We start from the raw sequence: 21581 nt of genomic DNA, 5'->3' as shown, positions 1-21581 counted from the left end.
AAAATCACCAAAATATTTTTTAAGCATTTTCATTAAAAGGAGTGGGTGGCAAGAGAAAGAATGCAAAATAAATGTCTCTCAATTTTATCGAATGTGTATTTGACACACCTTTAGGACTTAAGAGGGTTGTCTGAACTGAGAGATCTCTCAGGAGATCTAATGTCTAAACTTCTTGGTTTCAACACCATCCCAGAGAACTGAAAGATTTATGGATTTGCAGTTTACTTACCATATACACTGCTTTGCAAAGATCATAATTCAAGTTTGGATTAGCCCCTTCTAAATCTCTCTGGAAATCATTCAAAGAGCTTTTTCTGTTTCTGGCAGAACAATCAAGAATTCTGAAGGTCATATTTCTCATGGCAATAGCAAAATACAGCAATAAGTTATTTACCACTTAATCTGGAGTATAATAAACAAAATTGTAATACCAGCAAAGCTTTCCAGTTTAACATGAAAGGATAGTCACAGAAGCAAAACGTTTGAGTGCAAAGAAAAAGTTGATGTTAACAGTGAGATCAGTCTTTTATGTACCTTGTATAATTACAGTTCTTTCAATTCCTCATCTGGTGATCACCTTTATCAACTTATTTTTCCCATGTGATCTGAATTAGCCAGTGATTTATGTCCAGCGATTCTAACCCCCAGTAGCTGAAAGACAAGCAGATACCCTCCGAGGCATCAGACTGAAACCTTTAGGAACCACTCACAATCTTGCAACTGGTACTCAGTGACCAGAAGCATCCTCCATGTGTCTAAACCTGCAGTGCCAGAAACAGGAGAGTTTAGCTTAGGCTTGAACACATGCTAATGCCAAAAATTAGACATTATAACAGAAAAGAACTGGACTAGGATTTCAGCTCCAAAGCTAACAATTTAACTCCTGTGAGGTGGACATAATAGAGATAGACCAGAAAACTAACCTGGAGATATGGCAAAAAGGAACCATTGCATTGTCAGGTAATGGGAAGATGGGAGCAAATTAAAAAAAATGGCCATGGCCATGTAAATCTGTGACCAGTCCGCTTCAGTACAAAGCCCTCCTTTAGAATAGCCTGTTCCAAGTTTATTTTGAAGCTGCTGACAAGTGGCCATATACTCAGTTAAAGCTGAAAGATAGTTCAGAAAGCTGTTCTTTGTCACCTCTGGGCCATTAATCAATGGCTTCCCAACTGAGAAAGGCATTCCATGATGTGAAAGTGTCTCTTCCACTTTATCCTAGTGGAAATGATCTGTAAAACTGTGTGGAGAAGAAATCCTTGACAGACTTTGGCAGCCACAACTTTTTAGCCGTTTCTTCCCACTAAAAGTAGGACCGTTGCTTCTTTTCTTCATATGTCTTAAATTTGCATATTTTAGTTAATGATTACCTGATAGGAAATCATGTAACAAAAATTTTCAAATCTGGTCATGAAAGGTTCAAAAAATTATAGAGTTGCCCTGGCCAGAAGTGATGTCAAAAGATCATCTATTCCAACCTTTTGTAGGAAAGGGAGCCCATATTATACTATCCATAGAATCAGTGAATTATAGAATATTTTGGGTTGGAAGGAACCTTTAAAAGTCATATAGTCCAACTCCCCCTTCACTGAGTAGAGACGCCTTCAACTAGAGCAGGCTGCTCAGATCCTCATCCAACCTGACCTTGAATGTTTCCAGGGATGGGGCATCTACCACCTCTCTGGGAAACCTGTGCCAGTGTTTTACCACCCTCACTGTGAAAAATTGCTTCCTTAAAGCTAGTCTAAATCTACTCTCTTCTAATTTAAAAGCATTACCCTTTGTCCTATCATAACAGGCGCTGCTAAAATGTCTGTCCCCATCTTTCTTATAGGCCCACTTTAAGTACTGGAAGGCTGCAATAAGGGGTCCCTGAATCCTTCTCTTCTCCAGGCTGAAAAAACCCTACTCTCTCAACCTGTCCTCATAGGAGAGGTGTTCCATCCCTCTGATCATTTTTGTGACCCTTCAACAGGTCCATGCCTTTCCTGTGCTGAGGGCTCCAGAGCTGGATACAATACTCCAAGTGGGATCTGACCAGAGCAGAGTAGAGGGGCAGAATCATCTCCCTTGACCAGCTTGCTACACTTCTTTGGATGCAGTTCAGGATACTGTTGACGTCTTGGACTGCAAGCACACATTGCTGGCTCATGACCAGCTCCAGTACCCCCAAGTCCCTGGTAGGGCTGCTCTCAATCCCTTCATCCCCCAGCCTGTATTGATACCAGTGGTTGCCCTGACCCAGGTGCAAGACCCTGTACACAGCCTTGTGAACCTCATGATGTTCACACGGGCCCTTGAACTTGTCCAGGTCTCTCTGGATCATGGGCATCCTGTCCCTCAGGCGTGTCACCCTCACGTCTCATCTTGGTGTGGCCTGTAATCTTGCTGAGGTTGCACTCAATCCCACTGGCTATGTCACTGATGATGATATTAAACAATACTGGTACAAATGCAGACTCCGAAGGGACACCACTCATCACCGATCTCCATCTGGATGTTGAGCCATTGACCACTACTCTCTGGATATGACCATCCAGCAAAATCCCTATCCACTAAACACTCCACCCATCAAACCCATACCTCTCTAATTGAAAGAGAAGGAAAATGTTGTGGGGGATCATGGCAAAGGCCTTACAGAAGTGCAGATAGATGACATCCATAGCTCTTCTCCTGTCCACTGATGTGGTCACTCCATCACAGAAGGCCACTAGGTTGGTCAGGCAGGACTGGCCCTTGGTGAAGACATGCTGGCTGTCTCAAATCACCTCCCTGTGCCTTAGCATAGCTCCTAGGAGGATCTGTTCCATGGTCTTCCCAGGCACAGAGGTGAGGCTGACAGGTCGGTAGTTCCCAGGGCCCTCCTTTCCACTCTTTTTAAAAATGTGTGCAATGTTTCCCTTTTCCCAGTCACTGGGGCCTTCACCTGGCTGCCATGACTTTTCCAGTATCATGAGGAGTGACTTGACAACTACATCAGCCAATTGCCGCAGGACTCCAGGATTTATCTCATCAGGTCCCATAGACTTGTATATGCTCAGGTTCCTCAGGTGGTCTCAAAACTGATCTTCTCGTACAGTGGAAGGGACTTTGCTCCTCCAGTCCCTGTCTTGCTGTCCATCCCCTCAAGAGGTGTGGGAAGAGGCATTGCCAGTGAAGACTGAGGCAAAGAAGTCATTAGGTACCTCAGTCTTCTCCTCATGCATTGTTACCCATTATTTTTGTTACCAGTATATTATTGTTATTTGCCAGTCTTGCTCATCAAGGTTGGTATGGTTTCTTTGACCTTCCTTTTCTGGCTGACATACCTGTAGAAACCCTTCTTGTTATTCTTGGCATCCCTTAACAAGATCAGCTCCAGCTACGCCTTGGCGCTCCTGACCTCAATCCTACACAACCAAGCAGTGTCCCTGTATTCTTCCCAGGATACCAGTCCCTGCTTCTGCTGCTTTGTGCATTTCCTTCTTCCTCTTTAGTTTGCCCATCAGGTCTCCACTCAGCCATACTGGCCTCTTGCCTTCCTTTCCTCATTTCTTACACCTGGGGATTGAGAGCTCTTGCGCTCTATGGAAGGCATCCTTAAAGATCTGCCAGCTCTGTTCTGCTCCTGTGTCCCTGAGGGCTGTTTCCCAGGAGGTCCTACTCATTAACTCCTTAAAGAGCTGGAAGTTTGCTTTCCTAAAATTCAAGGCCCTGACTTTTCTTTTTGCTTTCCCCATATCCCTCAGGACTGCAAACTCCAGCAGTGCATGATCACTGCAGCCCAGGCTGCCTCCAATCTTGATGTCACCAATGAACTAACTTGCATTGGTGACCATCAGGTCCAGTATGGCATCCCCTCTGGTAGGGCTGTCCATTATCTGGCTTAAGAAGTTATCCTCCATGCACTCCAGGAATCTCCTGGATTACCTATAGCTTGCCGTATTATTTTTCCAGCAGATGTTGAGGTGGTTGAAGTCCCCAGTAGGATGAGAGTCTGCAAGCGCAATGCCTCCTGTAGCTGGAGTAAGAAAGCTTCATCAGTAGATTCCTCTTGATTGGGCAGCCTTTTGTAGATGTGAACCACAAGGTTCCCTTTTGGTGCCTCATCCCTGATTCCTACCCATAAGCTTCCAACCTGCTTGTGGATATTCTTCAGAGACAGCTCTTCACACTCTGTCAGTTTCTTGACCTAGAGGGCAACGCCTCCACTCTTCCTGCACCCTGTCCAATTTCATGTGGAAAACCTCAAGTGACGGGGACTGCCACTTTCCTGAGGAGGTTGTTCCCGTTCTCACTGTAACAAACTTCTTTCTTATGTTGAGATGAATTAAGTTGCCCTTTAAGTACTGGAATACTGTGATTAGGTCCCTCATGAGCCTACTCTTTTTCAGGAAGAACATACTTAAGTCCTTCAATTTTTCCTCAAAAGACAGGTTCTCCAACCCTTTGATCATCTTTATGGCCTTTTTTCTGACCCTTTTCTCTCTGTCTGCAACTTTCTTGAATCACGGGGACCAGAACAGGGCACACACCAGGTGTGGCCTGACAAATGTTGAGAAGAGTGGGATTATGTCCTGGTTTCAGCTGTTAATTTCAGAGTTAATTTTCTTCACAGAAGCTAGTATGAGGTTATGTTTTGGATTTGGGATGAGAAATTGTTGATAATGTACTGATGATTTGGGTTGTTGCTAAGCAATCAAGGGCTGTCCAGCTTTTCTTGTGGCCTGCCAGTGAGAAGGCTGGGACTGCTTGAGAAGTTGGGAGGGGACACAACTGGAACAGCTGACCCAGGCTAGCCAAAGAGATATTCTATACCATATGACATCATGCGCACTGTATAAAGCTGGGGCAAAGAAAGAAGGAGAGGGGGGACGTTTGGAGTTATGGCATCTGTCTTTCCAAGAAACCATTCCATGTGATGAAGCCTTGCTTTCCTGGAGATGGCTGAACATCTGCCTGCTGATGGGTAGTAGTGAACAAATTCCTCGTTTTGCTTTACTTGCGTGTGCGGCTTTTGCTTTACCTATTAAACTGTCTTTATCTCAAACCATGAATTTTCTCACTTTTATGATTCTCTCTCCTGTCCCATCCTGGGGGAGTGAGCAGGCAGTTGTGTGGTTCTTACTTGGTGGCTGGGGCTAAACCACAACAGATGATCAAGTCACTATCTGTACTAGTAATGTCCCTGGGGATCCAGTGCAGGATTTGATTGTTGTAAAACCCTGTCAGCATGAGCAAAAACCATTGATCACTTCCCACTGAGTGCAACCTGTTAGTGTATTTCCTACCTATCTCACAGACTACTTACCCAATCTGTATCTTGCCAGGTTGGACATCTAGTTTCTATAAGATTCCTTTTACTTTATTCTCAAGTGTGAAAACCTTCTTAAAAAGGGGCTTTGCCCTCCTGCAGTGGAAGCCTGTTTGACTCTAATATTTTAATGGAGATTTAAATATTTAACTTCACATATGCAAGCAATTCTTAAAACCAAACCCTGAAAATTTGGTTCCTATTTGGTATTTTATCCCACTTACTGTCATTTTTTGGATTTAAAACAAAATACATTTGTGGGCATATGTCATATACAGTATATAGCATGTATTTTATGTATCTGTCTCAGCTTTGTTTCCTTCTTACGGAGAAGCCACCTTTATAACCTGCTAATACTTAGAAATCAGTAGATCTTGCCCTTTTATCCTTTAAAGGATTTCTGATAGATTTTCTGGTTCAATTCCCTGAAATACCTTTTGTGATATAAAACGTGACTAAAATAGGAGCAACATAAACGAAGCCATAATTTTAAAAGACCTCTGAGCAGGTGGATGTTTCTACCTACAGCTTAATTAGTACTCTGTGTAGGCAAAGTCAGGTTGAGGATCCGTACTGGGTGCTTCTACAGAGTTCATTGAATGATTAGTCTTACTTATCCATCAGCTGAAAAAAATAGAGCGCTGTTTTCTTTTATGGATTTAGACAGTATCATTGGTCATTAGAGAACAGTTCTGGTGAGTACAATTGTTAATGACTATCTTGCTGCATAAACAACTTACATTTTGTTTTGCTTAGGCTGCAATAGAAAACCCTTGTGTATAAACACTGATGGACAATGTTCAAAACTACTTCTAATTGGGTAGACCATCATATTGGATATTTTGTTTTGCCCTTGTGAACATATACATGCTTCCACAGTATCATTTGCTTCACCTATCAGGAAATACCCATGTTAGTTTTTCATTAGTAAAATCCATTTTAAGGCCTCCAGGAGGTAAATTATTTTTAAAATTAGTTTTTATTTTATTAGTCAGGATGCATGGTGTCAAAACTGCCTTGGAGCCGGTGGCATTTCAGTTGAGCTTATTAATATCAATACAATCACTCTATGTCTCAGTTCAATATGACACTGTTAACCTTATGAGACAAAGAAATATTTTTTTAAAAAAACAACAGATAATTTTTAGCTAATTACTTTAGAATAAATTTTGAGTGTTTTTTTGGTTCTTACTAGTTTTATTCCACAGAGAAAGAGAATGTAAGGAGTGATTTCATAAATAGTTAGCTGAAAATCAGGTATCAGAGACAATATTATAGATACCCTTCCAGAAACTTTGGCCAATGCATTTGACTGCCAGATGCAGGAAAACAAAAGAGGTGGAGCACAGTTTTGCATAAAGCAATCTTGGCTGCTTTGGCAGACAAAAATAATATGAGGATAGAGTATAATTTTTCAAAATACCTACTTTGTTTAGCATGTGATTAGTCTCCCATGTCATACACATGATCTTGAAACTTTAGCCTTGCTATCCTGCAGTGTTCCTCCTGGGTTTGCGAAGCTCTTGAGTACTGTAGTGTGTTGACCCTGGCTGGATGCCAGGTGCCCACCAAAGCTGCTCTGTTGCTCCCCTTCTCAGCTGGACAGGGGAGAGAAAGTATAATGAGAAGCCTGTGCATTGAAATAAGGACAGGGAGAGATCATTCAGCAATTACCATCACAGGCAAAACATACTCAACTTGGGGAAAAAATTAAATTTATTACCAATCAAAACAGAGTCGCGTAATGAGAACTAAAATGAAATCTTAAAATACCTTCCCTTCACCCCTCCCTTCTTCATGGGCTCAACTTCACTCCCGATTTTATCTACCTCCTTCCCCCAAGTGACGCAGGGAGATGGGGAATGGGGCTTGTGGTCACTTCATCACACTTTGTTTCTGCCCCTCCTCCCTCCTCAGGGGGAGAACTCACATTCTTCCCCTGCTCCAGCGTGGAGTCCCTCCCACAAAAGACAGTCCTCCACAAACTTTTCCAATGTGAGTCTTTCCCACAGGCTGCAGTTCTCATGAACCACTCCAGCACGAGTCCCTTCCACAGGGTGCTGTCCTTCAGGAACAGACTGCTCCAGCGTGTGTCCCCCATGGGGCCACAAGTCCTGCCACCAAACCTGGTCCAGCCTGGGCTTCTCTTTCCAGGGCTCCACGGGTCCTGCCAGAAGCCTGCTTCAGCATGGGCTCCCCACGGGTTCACGGCCTCCTTTGGGCATCCATTTGCTCCAGCGTGGGGTCCTCCACAGACTGCAGGGGGACAGCCTTCCTCACCATGGTCTTCATCCCAGGCTGCAGGGGAATCTCTGCTCCAACACTTGGACCACTTTTTACCCCTCCTCTTCTCTGACCTTGGTGTCTGCAGAGTTGTTTCTCTCGCATATTCTCACTCCTCTATCTCTGTCTGCAAGTGCTGTTGTGCTGTTTTTTGCCCTGTTCTTAAATATGTTATCACAGAGGTGCTACTACCATCAATGATTGGCTTCTTCTTGGCCAGCAGCATGTCCGTCTTGGAGCCGGCTGGCATTGGCTGTGCTGGACATAGGGGAAGCTTCCAACAGCTTCTCGCAGAAGTCAGCCCTGCAGTTCCCCCGCTTCCAAAACCTTGCCACTCAAACCCACAGCAAGTACCATGTTAATATGTTACAAAAAATACTAGAGAGAAAGTGAGAGCGCTGTACATCATTCAATAGGACTGGTTTCCTTTAGCAAATCTGATATTTTACTTTGCATTAGAACCAGGTTGATGGAGGAAGTGATAATGACAGATAAATCAATTCTAATTTCTGCTCTACACACTGACTAATAAATATATTAGTGAGATCATTAATATGATTATTGTGGGAACTTTGTCCCTTCACCCTTGCTGAGACTTCTGCATTCTTGCATATCAGTCCCATGAAGATGTTGCCAAACTGCTGCCTTCTGGTAGGTCAAACTCAGAGATGCAGTGTGAGTTGATATTACAAAGCTAAACAGTCCTGGAAGATGGCATTGTGCGCCTGGCAGGCAGGTGTTATTTTAAAGACATGACAGTAGAATAAAATTCATAGCAAAGGAAAGTAATGAACTCTTATTGAAAATTCTCTATATACTGGGACAAACCCATGATGTGGTGACACCTCTGCAGTGGAGAGTAGAAATTTGGTGGTAGAGTTGTTTAATATTAAATCACAAACTATTAATGGATTAATTAAGCAAATGAATGAAGCTACTAGAGTGGTTATTTATGCTACAGCCTTTGAAATGGGCCCCCACAAAATACAGTTTTAGGGTGTTTTAATGCACATGCTACTAATTGCTGATAACATGGTACAAATACCATCGAAATTATATGTTTCACTTGAATAGAATGACATAGCTTCAAAGTGAAATCTAGATACACTTAGTGTTAAGGAGAGAAGAAACATAGGGAGGTTTTAGAGAAAAACAGTGAATAGTATATTGGGGTGCATCTACTTACTCACTTCTCTCTTGAGCCAAGTAACAGCCTCTCACCTGCTAACTCTTTATGCTGTTCATTCAGTGCACAAAAGTGGTTTAATGTCGTATATGAAAAATACAGGTGTGTCCTTACTGGACAGTCTCTATGAAAGTGAACTGGAAGATCAGCCCACTGGCATGGCTCATTTACTTCTTTCACCTTTGAAGCTCTACTAAAACAACTATTTTAAAATATTGTCAAGGTACAATATTTTAAGATGTGGTGTGTCTCAGTCTCTGTAATGTTTTACTATTTGCTGTGGCTGAAGTGTCACAGGGCCAATGTCTGCTCTCTGTCACAGTGGTACACATCAAGGGGAACTGATGATCCCAGATCAGTCATGGTGACATGGAATATGCCATGATGAGTCCAGATTGTTCACTCATATCTTCTCTATGATCTGACTTCCATGTTCAAGTCTTTTCTATAATGCAGATATGCTCCAAGAAAGACATCTGCTTTGGAACATTTTCATGGCTTGTAGCCAGTTTTCATTTGGTATTTCTGTAGTGGTAACTTGCTTTTTGTATATTGCTGGTAACATACTGCTTATCAAAGTGTTTCTAAAAGTGGTCCTAAGTGACTTGCAATTCATTTCTTCATTCGTATCTTTCTTATATATGTACTGATCAAGTTGCAGAGCCAAACACAACACCATGATGTTTTCCTTTCTTTTGCAGTATTATGTTGTTGGGTTACCTGTGTTGCATATGCACCCCAAGCACTGAGAAATAACTGGCCTATTTGTAAAATACTAGTGGAGGCATGGTCTACACTATTAGAAAGTTTGGCTTAATATGTTTATTCTAGGAAACCTGAATCCAGTGTTAGAAGAAACAAACCAAAAACCTCTTTGTATTCAGCTATGTAAAACCAAGGAAGTATTAGCACTTCCTGTACTTTCTCAGGCATTGACATTTTGATAAACTATTATGCTTGTCTTCAGAAAAGCCTGGAATGATGTCACTAATAACTACAGTGCAGCATTTTAATTGTAAATTTTCTCCAAAATGTTAACTATTTCAAAAAATTTTTGAAAAAATGTATTACATGCTGTCAAAATAAATTTGAGATGTTTTTTATACATAATATCTGATTACAAATTTCACTATTTCAAAATGTGACTAAAATGTTGACTCTTTTCAAAGATTTTCTCCTATATTGGCTCTCTTCCTCTAAGATGAACTAATGTAATATACTTCAAAGTTCTGCTACTGCACACTAGGCTATATATCTGTTTCCTGTATACCAAATGGCTGTCCAACAAACCTCAATTTTCTAAAAGACTTGTCAAAAATTTACGGTTACAGATTCCTTTCTGCTTTTGCTTTTTTGGTATTTAGAATTACTGAAACCACTGCTAGTGCATAAATATATAATTAATTTTGCATTTTTTATTGATTTTTATTTCTCCAGTAACGCGTAGTCAAGACTATTCTTGCCCTGAAGCCACAGTTAGATTTCAAGGACCCAGATGTGCTCTTATCTCAGTCCTTTCAGCAATTGCCATTGAGTCTCTGTAATTTATATGTTCTCGCTCTTTCTCTCTAAGTTGCTGTTGTCCAACACAGCTTAGCTGTCTTTTTTCTTTGCTTTGTAATGTCACTATTACCTTCCCCAGTATTTTCTTACTAGTATAACATTTGAGTTCATTTTTATGGTTTGTTTTCCTGGAACACACCCAAGCCCTTCCAATACAGTCTGGTATGCTGTAAACATGTCAGCATTCACTTCCAGCTTTACAATATTGACTCTACATTTATGCTTGTTACTACTGGCAAACCAAGAACTGATTATGAGCCAAACACCACAGTGTGAAATAAGGGTTTGCTTCTGTTCTTTTCTTATAGAAAGTACAGTTCAAGTTAAATTTCCCAGATGCTTGCCTTTCCTTATCTGAAAGACCTGATCTTGAGCAGGGTTGTGCAGCAATGATTGTTGGCGAAGTGTCAATGCTCTGCTCGTCCTTTGAATTGTCACAAACAAGCACATTCATAATTATTACACTTGCCTTCTCTTACAGTCACTGCACATTTTTGATAAAGAATTGGACTGGCTAGATTTCCAGTGATCACATTCAACAACAAAACACTGTGTGAAGAGGGGTTTTGTCCACCATCTACTTTACTCTTCTCTTTTATGTGTCAGTTGCACATTTCTAGTGAACTTTTATGTATAATTTCCTGCCATTAGCTGTAATTTGACTTCATACTCTTTCTCCCTCTCCCACTATTTGGTGGGCACTAGCGTGAAGCACTGAAATGGGATCTGGATGTCATGCTATGGAAAAATGTCCCAGTACAGCAAGCCTGAAGATGTTCTTAGTTTTTCATACAGTAAGTTTAAAACTGAGGTTGTCATGATTTTGCCATATTGTACAAAACAGCTATTCAATTTCTTCTTGTACCAAGAACAAATTCTTAGATGTTGCTGTCCTCTGCTGATACTCAGGGCATGTTTGACCATAATGACTTGTCTGGCAATGGTTCTTCTACAGCAGTGTACACGATAGAATAATTTACATCACGTTTAACATTCACATAGTTAGAATGTCCTTCCAGGTGGTTTTCTATGCATCAATAATTGTACTATATTTATTTTCCTTTGTGCAAAAAGGAGTAAAATGCCTCTATGTCTCTAGTGTCCACAGACTTTTCTTATACTTACCACAATAAATCTTCTTCCAATCGATTTATGAACAACATTTCTTTTTAAAAAAACTGCTTTTTTTAAACAAAACCACATCTTCTTCTGCCACATGGAGAAATAACATCACATATTTTCTTCTGGAAAATCTTTCTTTCTTTCTTTTATGAAATCTTTGCTGCTGTCACAGTGTCTTGGTGGTATGTCCACATGAGCAAAACAGCACTGCTCAGTGACACAAGATCAGACATGAATTTCCTAAGTATGTTGTGTACAGTGAGTGGATTGCAATTCCTCTTCTAAGATTTCTGTTCTAAGATGCATGTATACAATTCACACCCACATGGACCAGCAGCTGTAGCACAGCCCAGCCCAGCACTAGGGGCCCAGGACATCCAGGCCAACAACTGGATGGATGACGTCAGTGCACCATGGCTGCAGTTTAGCTTTGCCTTGACACAGTGTTGGACACCTGTGGATATGTGTTCCCCACTGAAGAACGATTGTTTTTGCTGTCTATTATTGTTAGGCAGTAGGCATGGACTGATGATGTGACTCTGTGCCCATCTCTGTGACTCTCCTCATCTAAGGCCCATTAGCAGCTGTCATCAGGGTGTCTGTCACCTGCTGGTCTCCTGCCCCAGATGTCTTACACAACTGTAAAGCTCACAGTGGCTATGTGACAAAGTTTCTCTACTGCTTCTTTGTTTTCCAGCTCACATTTTACTGATCTAGTCAGTTAAAAATGGGCAAATATAGTTGTCTCCTTTGGCTGAACCTTCAAGTAGGTTTTGCCCCTGGCAACTGCCATGTTTTCTTATTTTGTGTAGAAGTTCATTCAGAGCTTGACTTCCTTGATGGCTGAGACAGTGAGTTATTGCACTCTGCTTTTGTAATTGGGTATCAAACTTTATCGGTGGCTTTTAAACAAAATGGGCCCTTGCATTCAATTTCTATCACCAGTTTCTTAACCAAATGTGTAGAAACTCTCAGTAGATACATTGATATGAAATATGTTTAATATATCACTTTTATGAAAAATTTTTGATCCATGCATAAATACTTTTTCTTGTAAAGGCAAGGACAGATTTCTTATAGTTTTATTCAATACAATGCTTGCTTATGATTTATGCCAATATTTTCATAAAGAATCACAAACCACCTTCATGAACCCAGAACATGTAAATGACAAGAAAAAGAAAATAATGGGAACATTTCCAATCTTACCTATTTTCAGAACTTGCAAATTATAATAACAAATCTGGCTACTTCCATACAGTGAATGCTATTGAAACACGACTGGACATTTCACAGTTTGGAGGAAAGATGCAGTCAAAATTGCAACCAAAAAAGACCACCTGAGGTGTGTAATCTGACCTTTATGATGTGCCAGATTAATTTTTGCTATTATCTTAATCAGAAAAAGACTTCTTTTTTATAATTAATCTAATGTTTTAGTAATGAATGCTTCCGAATAAATGCATTTGGTTACTATGAGTAATGAAGTAATACAAATCTGGGGATTTGCAGGAAGAGTAGTATTTTTAAAGTGTATTTAATGTCCTACACAGTATATCACCGGTGAACATTTAAATACCAAATATACTGCTGTTTGACTTTGCCTGTGCTTTATTAATTGTTATGCTTTCAGAAACCTTATAAAAGTTTCACTGTACCTGAAATATACATTCATTATGCAGTAAGTGATTGAAGCTCAGTAATGGGTTTTCCCTTAAGCATAATTTGTGATTTGCCTTGGCAGGCTAATACCTGGAAACTGTTTGCTGCTTCTGCTGAAGAGAGCAGAAGTTAAAAAAAACCAAAACAAAACAGTGGAACTGTGAAATAATGCCTTCAAAAAAAAAAATCCAAATGTCTTATGTTTAAAATATGGAACTGCAGCTCATCCAATGGGCATTATGGCTAAGCTGAGAAAAGTAAGCTTCAAAATCTTGTAGAAGACATACTGGACAACTGTTTCTTAAGTGTCATTGATTGCACAGGTCTGTTGAACTAAGTCCTTCTCCAGCTCTCCTGCAGGAGAATTGCAAGTATACAGCCAGTACAATTATTCCAAGTAGTATGTTCCACTTGAAAGTCTCATTGACTGTCTCAGTAGGAGGAAATGTGTGTAGATAGTTAACAGTGAATATGACCTAAACACGTCATCAAAGCAGTCTGTGTTGCAGTGACAATCAAAAATACAGGTTTTTGACAAGCAGTTTTTCTATGGAACAAGATGTACATAGATTCTATCAGAGTGATTTTATCTTACTGCAGATTTTATTAACTTTTTAGACTAAAAAAAAGGAGAGAAAAATAGCTAGAAAAAGAATTTTAAAAAGTAACATAGAGAAGAAAAGAAGGAGAGGGAGAGGGAGAGGGAGAGGAAGAGGAAGAGGAAGAGGAAGAGGAAAAGAGAAAAGAGAAAAGAGAAAAGAGAAAAGAGAAAAGAGAAAAAGAGAAAAAGAGAAAGGGGAAAGGGAAGGGAAGAGAAGATAAAAGTTTCCTACATTTAAATTTTGGAGTATATTGAAGAAAAACAAAATAAAGCAACCCTGGAAACCAAAATGAAACACTTCATTTAGTATCCACTCAAAATATTTTGGCTGGAAGAACTCCGTATGGGATTTACAATTGATTTGAGACATGAGAATGATGCAGAACAGACTAAGGAAACAGACCCTCATGGTACCTGTCTATCTGCCATATTGGAAAGTGCAGGGCTGACTTTCTCTGCATTGTGCAATGTCTCTGCATGCTGAGGAGCAGTCTTTGGTGGATGCTATGTGCTTTTAAGCTCATTGATGCAACTGCTCACATCTGGGTGCTTGACACCTGGACTGTCATTTTGTTACTGGTGACAGCAATACCTTACCAGACAACATTTCGTCAGATGGCACCCTCTTCCAAGGAAGATGCAATTATTCTTATGATTCTCAAGGCTTTCACCATGTCTTTGACTAAGCTTATGATGTGGAGACCTTCCCAGCTTGGTGACTTTGTTAAAGGATCCTGTTAATTTCTTGTCTCAATCTTAACAATAGCCTAAAAAATAAATTCCTTCATCCTCCAAGGATGAGAAGATCGAGCATATGCCTGAGTCTTGATGACATGCTGTTGCTGTCTGAGCAAAGGGCTGCAAACTGGCTTTTCAGTGAGCAGCAGCCAGCTAGGGCAGTGGCTGGAAGGCACCTCAACTTTGCACGGGAGAGGTTTTTAGCTATCCAAATGTCTAATTACTCACAATTTCTTTTTAAACAGCATTGTTTAGGAGCTTACCAGGAAAATATCAAATGGATTTATAACTCTGAAAAGAATTCAGTGTCTGTTTTAACTCATTCACAATCTACTGTGACAACCTGCGGCTTGTGAGTCCTTTACTGACTCACTTTAAGCAGAACAAAAATACCAAATGTACTTGGCTGGTAAAGAAAATGTTAAAGAATGTTTTTTTATATAAAAAGTTGTTTCTTCCTGTTGCATGAAATGTTTATTTCAGCTCTTACATGAGTAGATGCCGATCAGATAACAAAAAATTTTGCTTTCTGAGTACCATGGGTCTTGGGCTTTAAACAATTTTTCCTTAACGATGTGCAGATGAACAATTCCCCATCTGGAGCAAATGGCCTCCTCAGAACTGGCTGATGGTCTACACAGAGTTCATTGCTCATATGGTTCCAGAGTGAGTTAACAATAAATAAATTATTAATATTCTTTTTTTGTGTAATTGATTGAGTGAGCACTTTCATATGTGTCTTTAGCCACCAGTGGGACAGAGGTTTTTATACAGGAATATTTCTTATTGTAAGTCTCCAAGTCAAAACTTGTACCAGTGCCAACAGTTTTCATAGACCAGCTGCTATAACTGGTGAAAACAAAAACTTTCAGACATATACTGCTTCAGGTCAGATCTAAGAACAGAACCACATGAGCATAGACTGATAAAGTTGTGCTGTGCTTTACTTTGTCAGATGTTACTGTTTGTTGGGGTTTTTTTTGACATTTTTTAAGCCATTTTTTAAGTTAAGTTTTACTTAACAATATTTGCAATGTATCATCAGACCAAAGAAAAATATGAAAAAAAAATCAGATGAAAAGGAACAAAATAGCCTGATATGCAATTCTTGGTAAGGTATAGATGTCAATGTAGTAAGATACTATGATTGCTCTGTCACACCAAGTGTTAGACAAAGTGTACCTGTAGGCTGTTTTTTAAATGTTAGAATGCTAATGTTAGAAAATGTTAGAAAGTTATATCCTCCACTGTAGTCAGCAACTTGGCAAGTCAGAATGAAATGCAGTAATTTGTCTTTTTTTAGAAAGAGAATAAGAAATATGAACTATAGAGTGGAAATGAGGCTGAACCAAAAAATCCTTATCTGAACAAGCTCATTGTTTAGGGGAGTTTGAAAACTTTTCTACATTAAAAAAGAAAACTACATTAGCTATAATACTCTCTCTATCTTTTTGGTCATAGAGGTGTGTGACAATTACACACTATGATTAAACTGTCAGGCAAAAATTACATTTAGGAAAATAATGGTACTGTTCTGCTGTAATACCCTAAGAGGCAAGTCTTGATACATTAATTCAATATAGTACACTATATTGAAAGCCTATGTTTCCTTCCAATATTTCCACTAAAGTCAACATGACTTCTAAAAATGTGCATTTTCTTCATAGAAGTACATATATATATCTACCTGGCCTTTAAAAGCATTATATATACTCATTTATGGTTTTAAATCTTGTACTTGCACCATTCAGCTCTACAACCTGGAATGGTACTTCCTCTGTGATACAGGGAAAGCTGGAACTTAGAAGAAAGTAAATGGAGAGGGGGCTCCTATTTGTCATAAACACGTGTTTGTATGTGTATAAACTTTTTGTATCATGAGGTCAGTACTGTGTGTCACAGGTCTGCACAGGTCTGCATAGAGAACTAGTAATGCTGTTAAAGGTGTATGAAAAGACCAGATTGTTACAAGGGGTTATTATCTTTAAATGATAAAATCATTATGAAAAAACCTCTTGATAAGATGTGAGTTGCAATGGGATGCTATTGACAACTGATGGCAAAACTAATGCATCAAGCACATTTTTATGTGTGCTGTTTACTTATATTTACTGAAGAGATGAAAATTTGTAAATTGAGGCAAATAATACCTCTGGACTTTAAAGCAGTTATTCTCAGTTTTCTCAAATTTTTTCAGGTAATCTGCAGTATTTTCAATTCTGTGTGGAAGCCAAAGAAAACATATTCCCATAAAAATGCTGGGGAAAGGGAACCAAGGGTCAGCTCAGAAAATGAGCAGGAAAGCTTGGCAGCAAAGGTTTCCAAAGTAAGCAAGTGAACAATGAGGACTGGAGGATTTTCCAAGCAAGCAATTCCACTGTCATGTTACTGTAGTCTCAAAGAAAGGGAATTACTTCCTATTCCTTTATTAGAGGATTCAGACTCCATTGTCCTGCAGTCTTGTAAAGAATGTTGGCTTCTTTCTACTCAGAGGTTTCATGCAGCAGCATTGGCAAATACTTTAAGGGGAGACAGGTGAAGAAAAGAAAGAAGGACTGTAGAAAAGCAGACACAATAGTGAGAAGCTGGAAAAGAGGAAAGGGCAAGGAAAATAGATGAAAAAGGGAGAGCTTAGAAAGAGATTAAAGGATAGAGAAAACTGGGGAAAGACAACAAAGAAATTGGAAGAAAGGAAGAAAACCAGGAAGATTTGAGGTGATAAACCTTTGCCACACAGTTGTCTGTAAATAAGTTCCCAAAAGTATTTATTTCCTGTTATAAAGCTTCTGAATTTCTTGATGTTATGCTCAAAATATTGTTTACAGGTATAACGGAAGACCACCTTACACGTTACTAAAGCAAAGAAATTCTTGTTAGTAGAACTGAAAAATAGATGCAACTCATTATCAGTCCAAATGTAACTGTAACTGAACAAGAAAGAATAGTAATACAGATTAAATTTTTACACTCACACACTTCTTAGTTTGTACCTGTTCTCCTGGTGTTATGCTCACCTTTCTCCCCAGTTTCTCTAGATCCAATGCTTGGTGAGGGGGCAGGTGTGATGGTGAGTCAGCAGCGTCTGGAGTCCTCCACTAGGAGGAATATGATGTTCATGATGATGGTTCCTTCTTCTTCCTTCAGGGATCTACCTGGAGTACTTTCTTAATGTTTGCTACCATGCTTTTACATCTTTGCCTTTATTCACTGGTCTGCAGCTCCACATTACATATGAATTCACTGTGTGATGCTTTTATGTGTGTTGAATGTTATCTATTTCTTTCTTTTCTTTACTTATACCAATATCAGTTTTGTGCAGTTCCAGGTCTGCATTTTGCTAACTGGCCATCAGTGAGTTGTTTAAGGCTGTTGAGTCTTCAGTGCTAAGCCTATGCCCCATCTCTTATCAACCCATGACTGTACTCCTCTATACCACATTCCATGTCTCCACTTCTCAAGGAGGTACATTATCGTACCAGACCTGTGTTTCTCTGCTCTATGTCATTGTGATAGAGTTGTAAATATTTCATTTTACACAGAATACCGACCCATTAGTGTTATCTGTATAAAACCAGTTGGAAAAATTGCTTTCTCACCTACAAAAACCTGTCTTCAGACAGGTGAAGAAACTCCACAGTAAGTCTCTGTAAACTCAGCCATTGCAAACTCCATACAAAGTTTATGGCCTGTTACTATCAATTGAAACACTGTTACAGGGCTATAGAACTACAGTGTCCCCTCTAATCCTACCTTGTGCTATGTGATGCCACAGTTTCTGGGTGCCTTCTGTCTGTCTATGTATGTGTAGATCCTATCTGCAAAGCTGGGTGAATTGGTCCTTGCTTGGCTGGCAGTAAGTACAAATGGACCAATGCCAAATATTGCTGTAACTATAATCCATGTCACCTTTGGGAGCTGGAAATAGACAACTGTTTACAGGACTTGAGATATGATGCAGACATTTTGACAGTGTCTAGTAACCATGTGGCAAAACCAGGACCGTTACTTGAGGATAGGTGCCAAGATGCATGTAGATTAATGGACAGAGATGGCAAACTTCGAAAAGGTCTGGAGGTCTTGTAGTAGATGTTAAGGGATGTTAAGGATGTATCCACCTCATCCATCTGCTCTGGCCAAGGATTTCCTCCTGCTGGGCTGCTGCAGCCCAGGGACCAGGGGTTTCTGCTCAGGCTGAGGGACACGACTGCCACTGTCCCATTTGCTTGTTCAGCTGATGGTGAAGATGACCACATATCCCAGGGACATACACATAGATACAGATATAAACACACAGAGGACAATGACCCTAGTATGGCCCTCAGACTATCATCCATTATCGATTTTTCATGTAGACAGTGAAGAAATTGCAACAAGAAATCTGAGGGCAATCAAGAGAGACTTCAGGGCCTTGGGACAACTGCTTAAGGGATCAGGAGTGCAAGTAGTGTTCTCCTCTATTCTTCCAGTGGCAAGGAATGATGAGCAAAGGAAGAGGAAGAGCCAGCAGATCAATACCTCTGAGCCTGGTGTCACCACCAGAATTTTGGCATTTCTGATCATGGATCAGTTTACATGACACCAGGTCTGCTGGCAACAGATGGGTTACACCTGTCTCAAAGGATCTTTGCACAGGAGTTAGCAGAGCTCATTGAAGGAGCTTGAAGGTGGAAAGGGGTAAAATGAGGCTTGCTAGAGATAAGCCTGGGGAAGCCATGACAAATTTTGATGTATAGTGTGCTAGCAAAGTCCTGCAGTCTGCCACCTCAGTGGAGGTAGGGGATGGAGATCCATGCAGCAGCAAAGATGGAAGAGTTATTGATGTGTTAGAAACCATGGAAGCACCTGAGAATGGTCACATAGGGATTATGCCTTCCTCCCCAAAGAAGATGGAGGAATCACTAGTCCAACTGAAGTGCATCTACACCAATGCACACAGCATGGGCAGCAAACAGGAAGAGCTGGAAGCCATTGTGCAGCAAGACAGCTATGACTTAGTCACCATCACAGAAACATGGTGGGATGACTCTCATGACTGAAGTGCTTCAATAAATGGCTATAAACTCTTCATGAGGATAGGCAAGGAAGGAGAGATTGTGGAGTAGCCCTGTATGTTAGGGAGCGTTTTGATTATCTAGAGTTTAGAGTTGAGTGTTTATGGGTAAGAATAAGGGGGAAGGCCAACAAGGCAGATATCATGATGGGAGTCTGTTATAGACCACCCAACCAGGATGAAGAGGCAGACAAAATACTCTATAAGCAGCTGGGAGAAATCTCACAGTCACTAGCCCTTGTTCTCATGGGAGACTTCAACTTATCAAGTGTCTCCTGGAAATACAATACATCAGGGAGGAAACGGCCTAGGAGGTTCCTGGAGGGTATGGAAGATACTTCCTGACCCAGCTGGTGAGTGAGCCAACTAGGGAAGGTGTCCTGCTGGACCTATTTTTTGTGAACAGAGAAAGACTTGTAGATGATGTGATGGCTGGAGGCCATCTTGGGCATAGTAATTACAAAATGATAGAGTTTTCGATTCTTGGAGAAGTAAGGAGGGGGGGGTCAGCAGAACTGCTACCTTGGGCTTCCAGAGGGCAGCCTGTTTAGGAGCCTGGCTGACAGAGTCTCTTTGGAGGCAGTCCTGAAGGGCAAAGGAGTCCAGGAAGGTTGGACATTCTTCAAGAAGGAAATCTTAAAGATGCAGGAGCAGGCTGTCCCCATGTGCCGAAAGACAAGCTGGCAGGGAAGAAGACCAGCCTGGTTGAACAGAGATTTGGCTGGAACTCAGGAAAAAAGGAGAGTTTATGAAGTTTGGAAGAAAGGGCAGGCAACTCAGGAAGACTACAAGAACGTTATGAGGTTATGCAGGGAGAAAATTAGAAGGGACAAAGCTCAGCTAGAACTTAGTCTGTCTTCTGCTATAAGAGACAACAAAAATGTTTCTATAAATACACTAGCAACAAACAGAGGGCTGAAGAGAATCTCCACTCTTTATTGTAGTGAAAAGGATAAGTAAAAGGCTGAGGTACTTAAAGCCTTTACCTCAGTCTTTAATAGTAAGACTGTTTCTCCTTCAGCTACCCAGCCCCCTGAGCTGGAAGACAGGGATGGGAAGCAGAATGAAGACCCCATGATCCACGGCGACATTGTTGGTGACCTGTTACACCACTTAGAGACACACAGGTCTATGGGAATGGATGGAATGCACACAAGGGTACTGAGAGAGCTGGTGGAAGTGCTCACCAAGCCACTTTCCATCCTTTAGCAGCAGTCTTGACTAACAGGTCAGGGAGGTCCCAGTTGACTGGAAGTTGGCAAATGTGAAGCCCATCTACAAGAAGGGCTGGAAGGAGGATCTGGGGAACTAAAGGCCTGTCTGATCTCTATGCTGGAGAACATTATGGAGCAGATCATCTTGAGTTCCATCACACACCACATACAGGACAACCAGGTGATAGGCCCAGTCAGCATGGGTTTATGAAAGGCAGTTCCTGCTTGACCAACCTGATCTCTTTCTATGTCCAGGTTACACATCTAGAAGATGAGGGAAAGGTTGTGGATGTTGTCTACCTAGACTTTGATAAAGCCTTTGACACTGTCTCCCACAGCATTCTCCTGGAGAAACTGGCGGCTCATGGTTTTGGATGGGCATATGCTTCACTGGGTAAGAAGCTGGCTGGATGGTCAGTCCCAAAGAATTGGGATGAATGGAGATAAATGCAGCTGGCAGCTGGTCATAAGTGATGTTCTCCAGGGCTTAATACTGGGGCCAGCTCTCTTTAATATCTTTATGTATAATCTGCATGAGGGGATTGAGTGCTCCCTCAGTTAAGTGTGCAGATGACACCAGGTTGGGTGGGAGTGTTGATCTGCTGGAGGGTAGGAGGGCTCTGCAGAGGGATCTGGACAGGATGGATCGATGGGCTCAGGTCAGCTGTATGAAGTTCAACAAGCCTAAGTGCCGGGTCCTGTACTTCAGTCACAACAACCCCATGCAACGCTACAGGCTTAGGGAGGAGTGGCTGGAGAGCTGCCCGGCGGAAAGGGACCTGGGGGTGCTGGTTGACAGCTGGCTGAACATGAGCCAGCAGTGTGGCCAGGTGGCCAAGGAGGCCAAGAACCTCCTGACCTGTATCAGA

Source organism: Phaethon aethereus (assembly GCF_964289735.1).
Source record: "Phaethon aethereus genome assembly, chromosome: Z".
In the NCBI taxonomy this organism is placed as follows: domain Eukaryota; kingdom Metazoa; phylum Chordata; class Aves; order Phaethontiformes; family Phaethontidae; genus Phaethon; species Phaethon aethereus.
Note: the sequence above shows the minus strand (reverse complement) of the source record.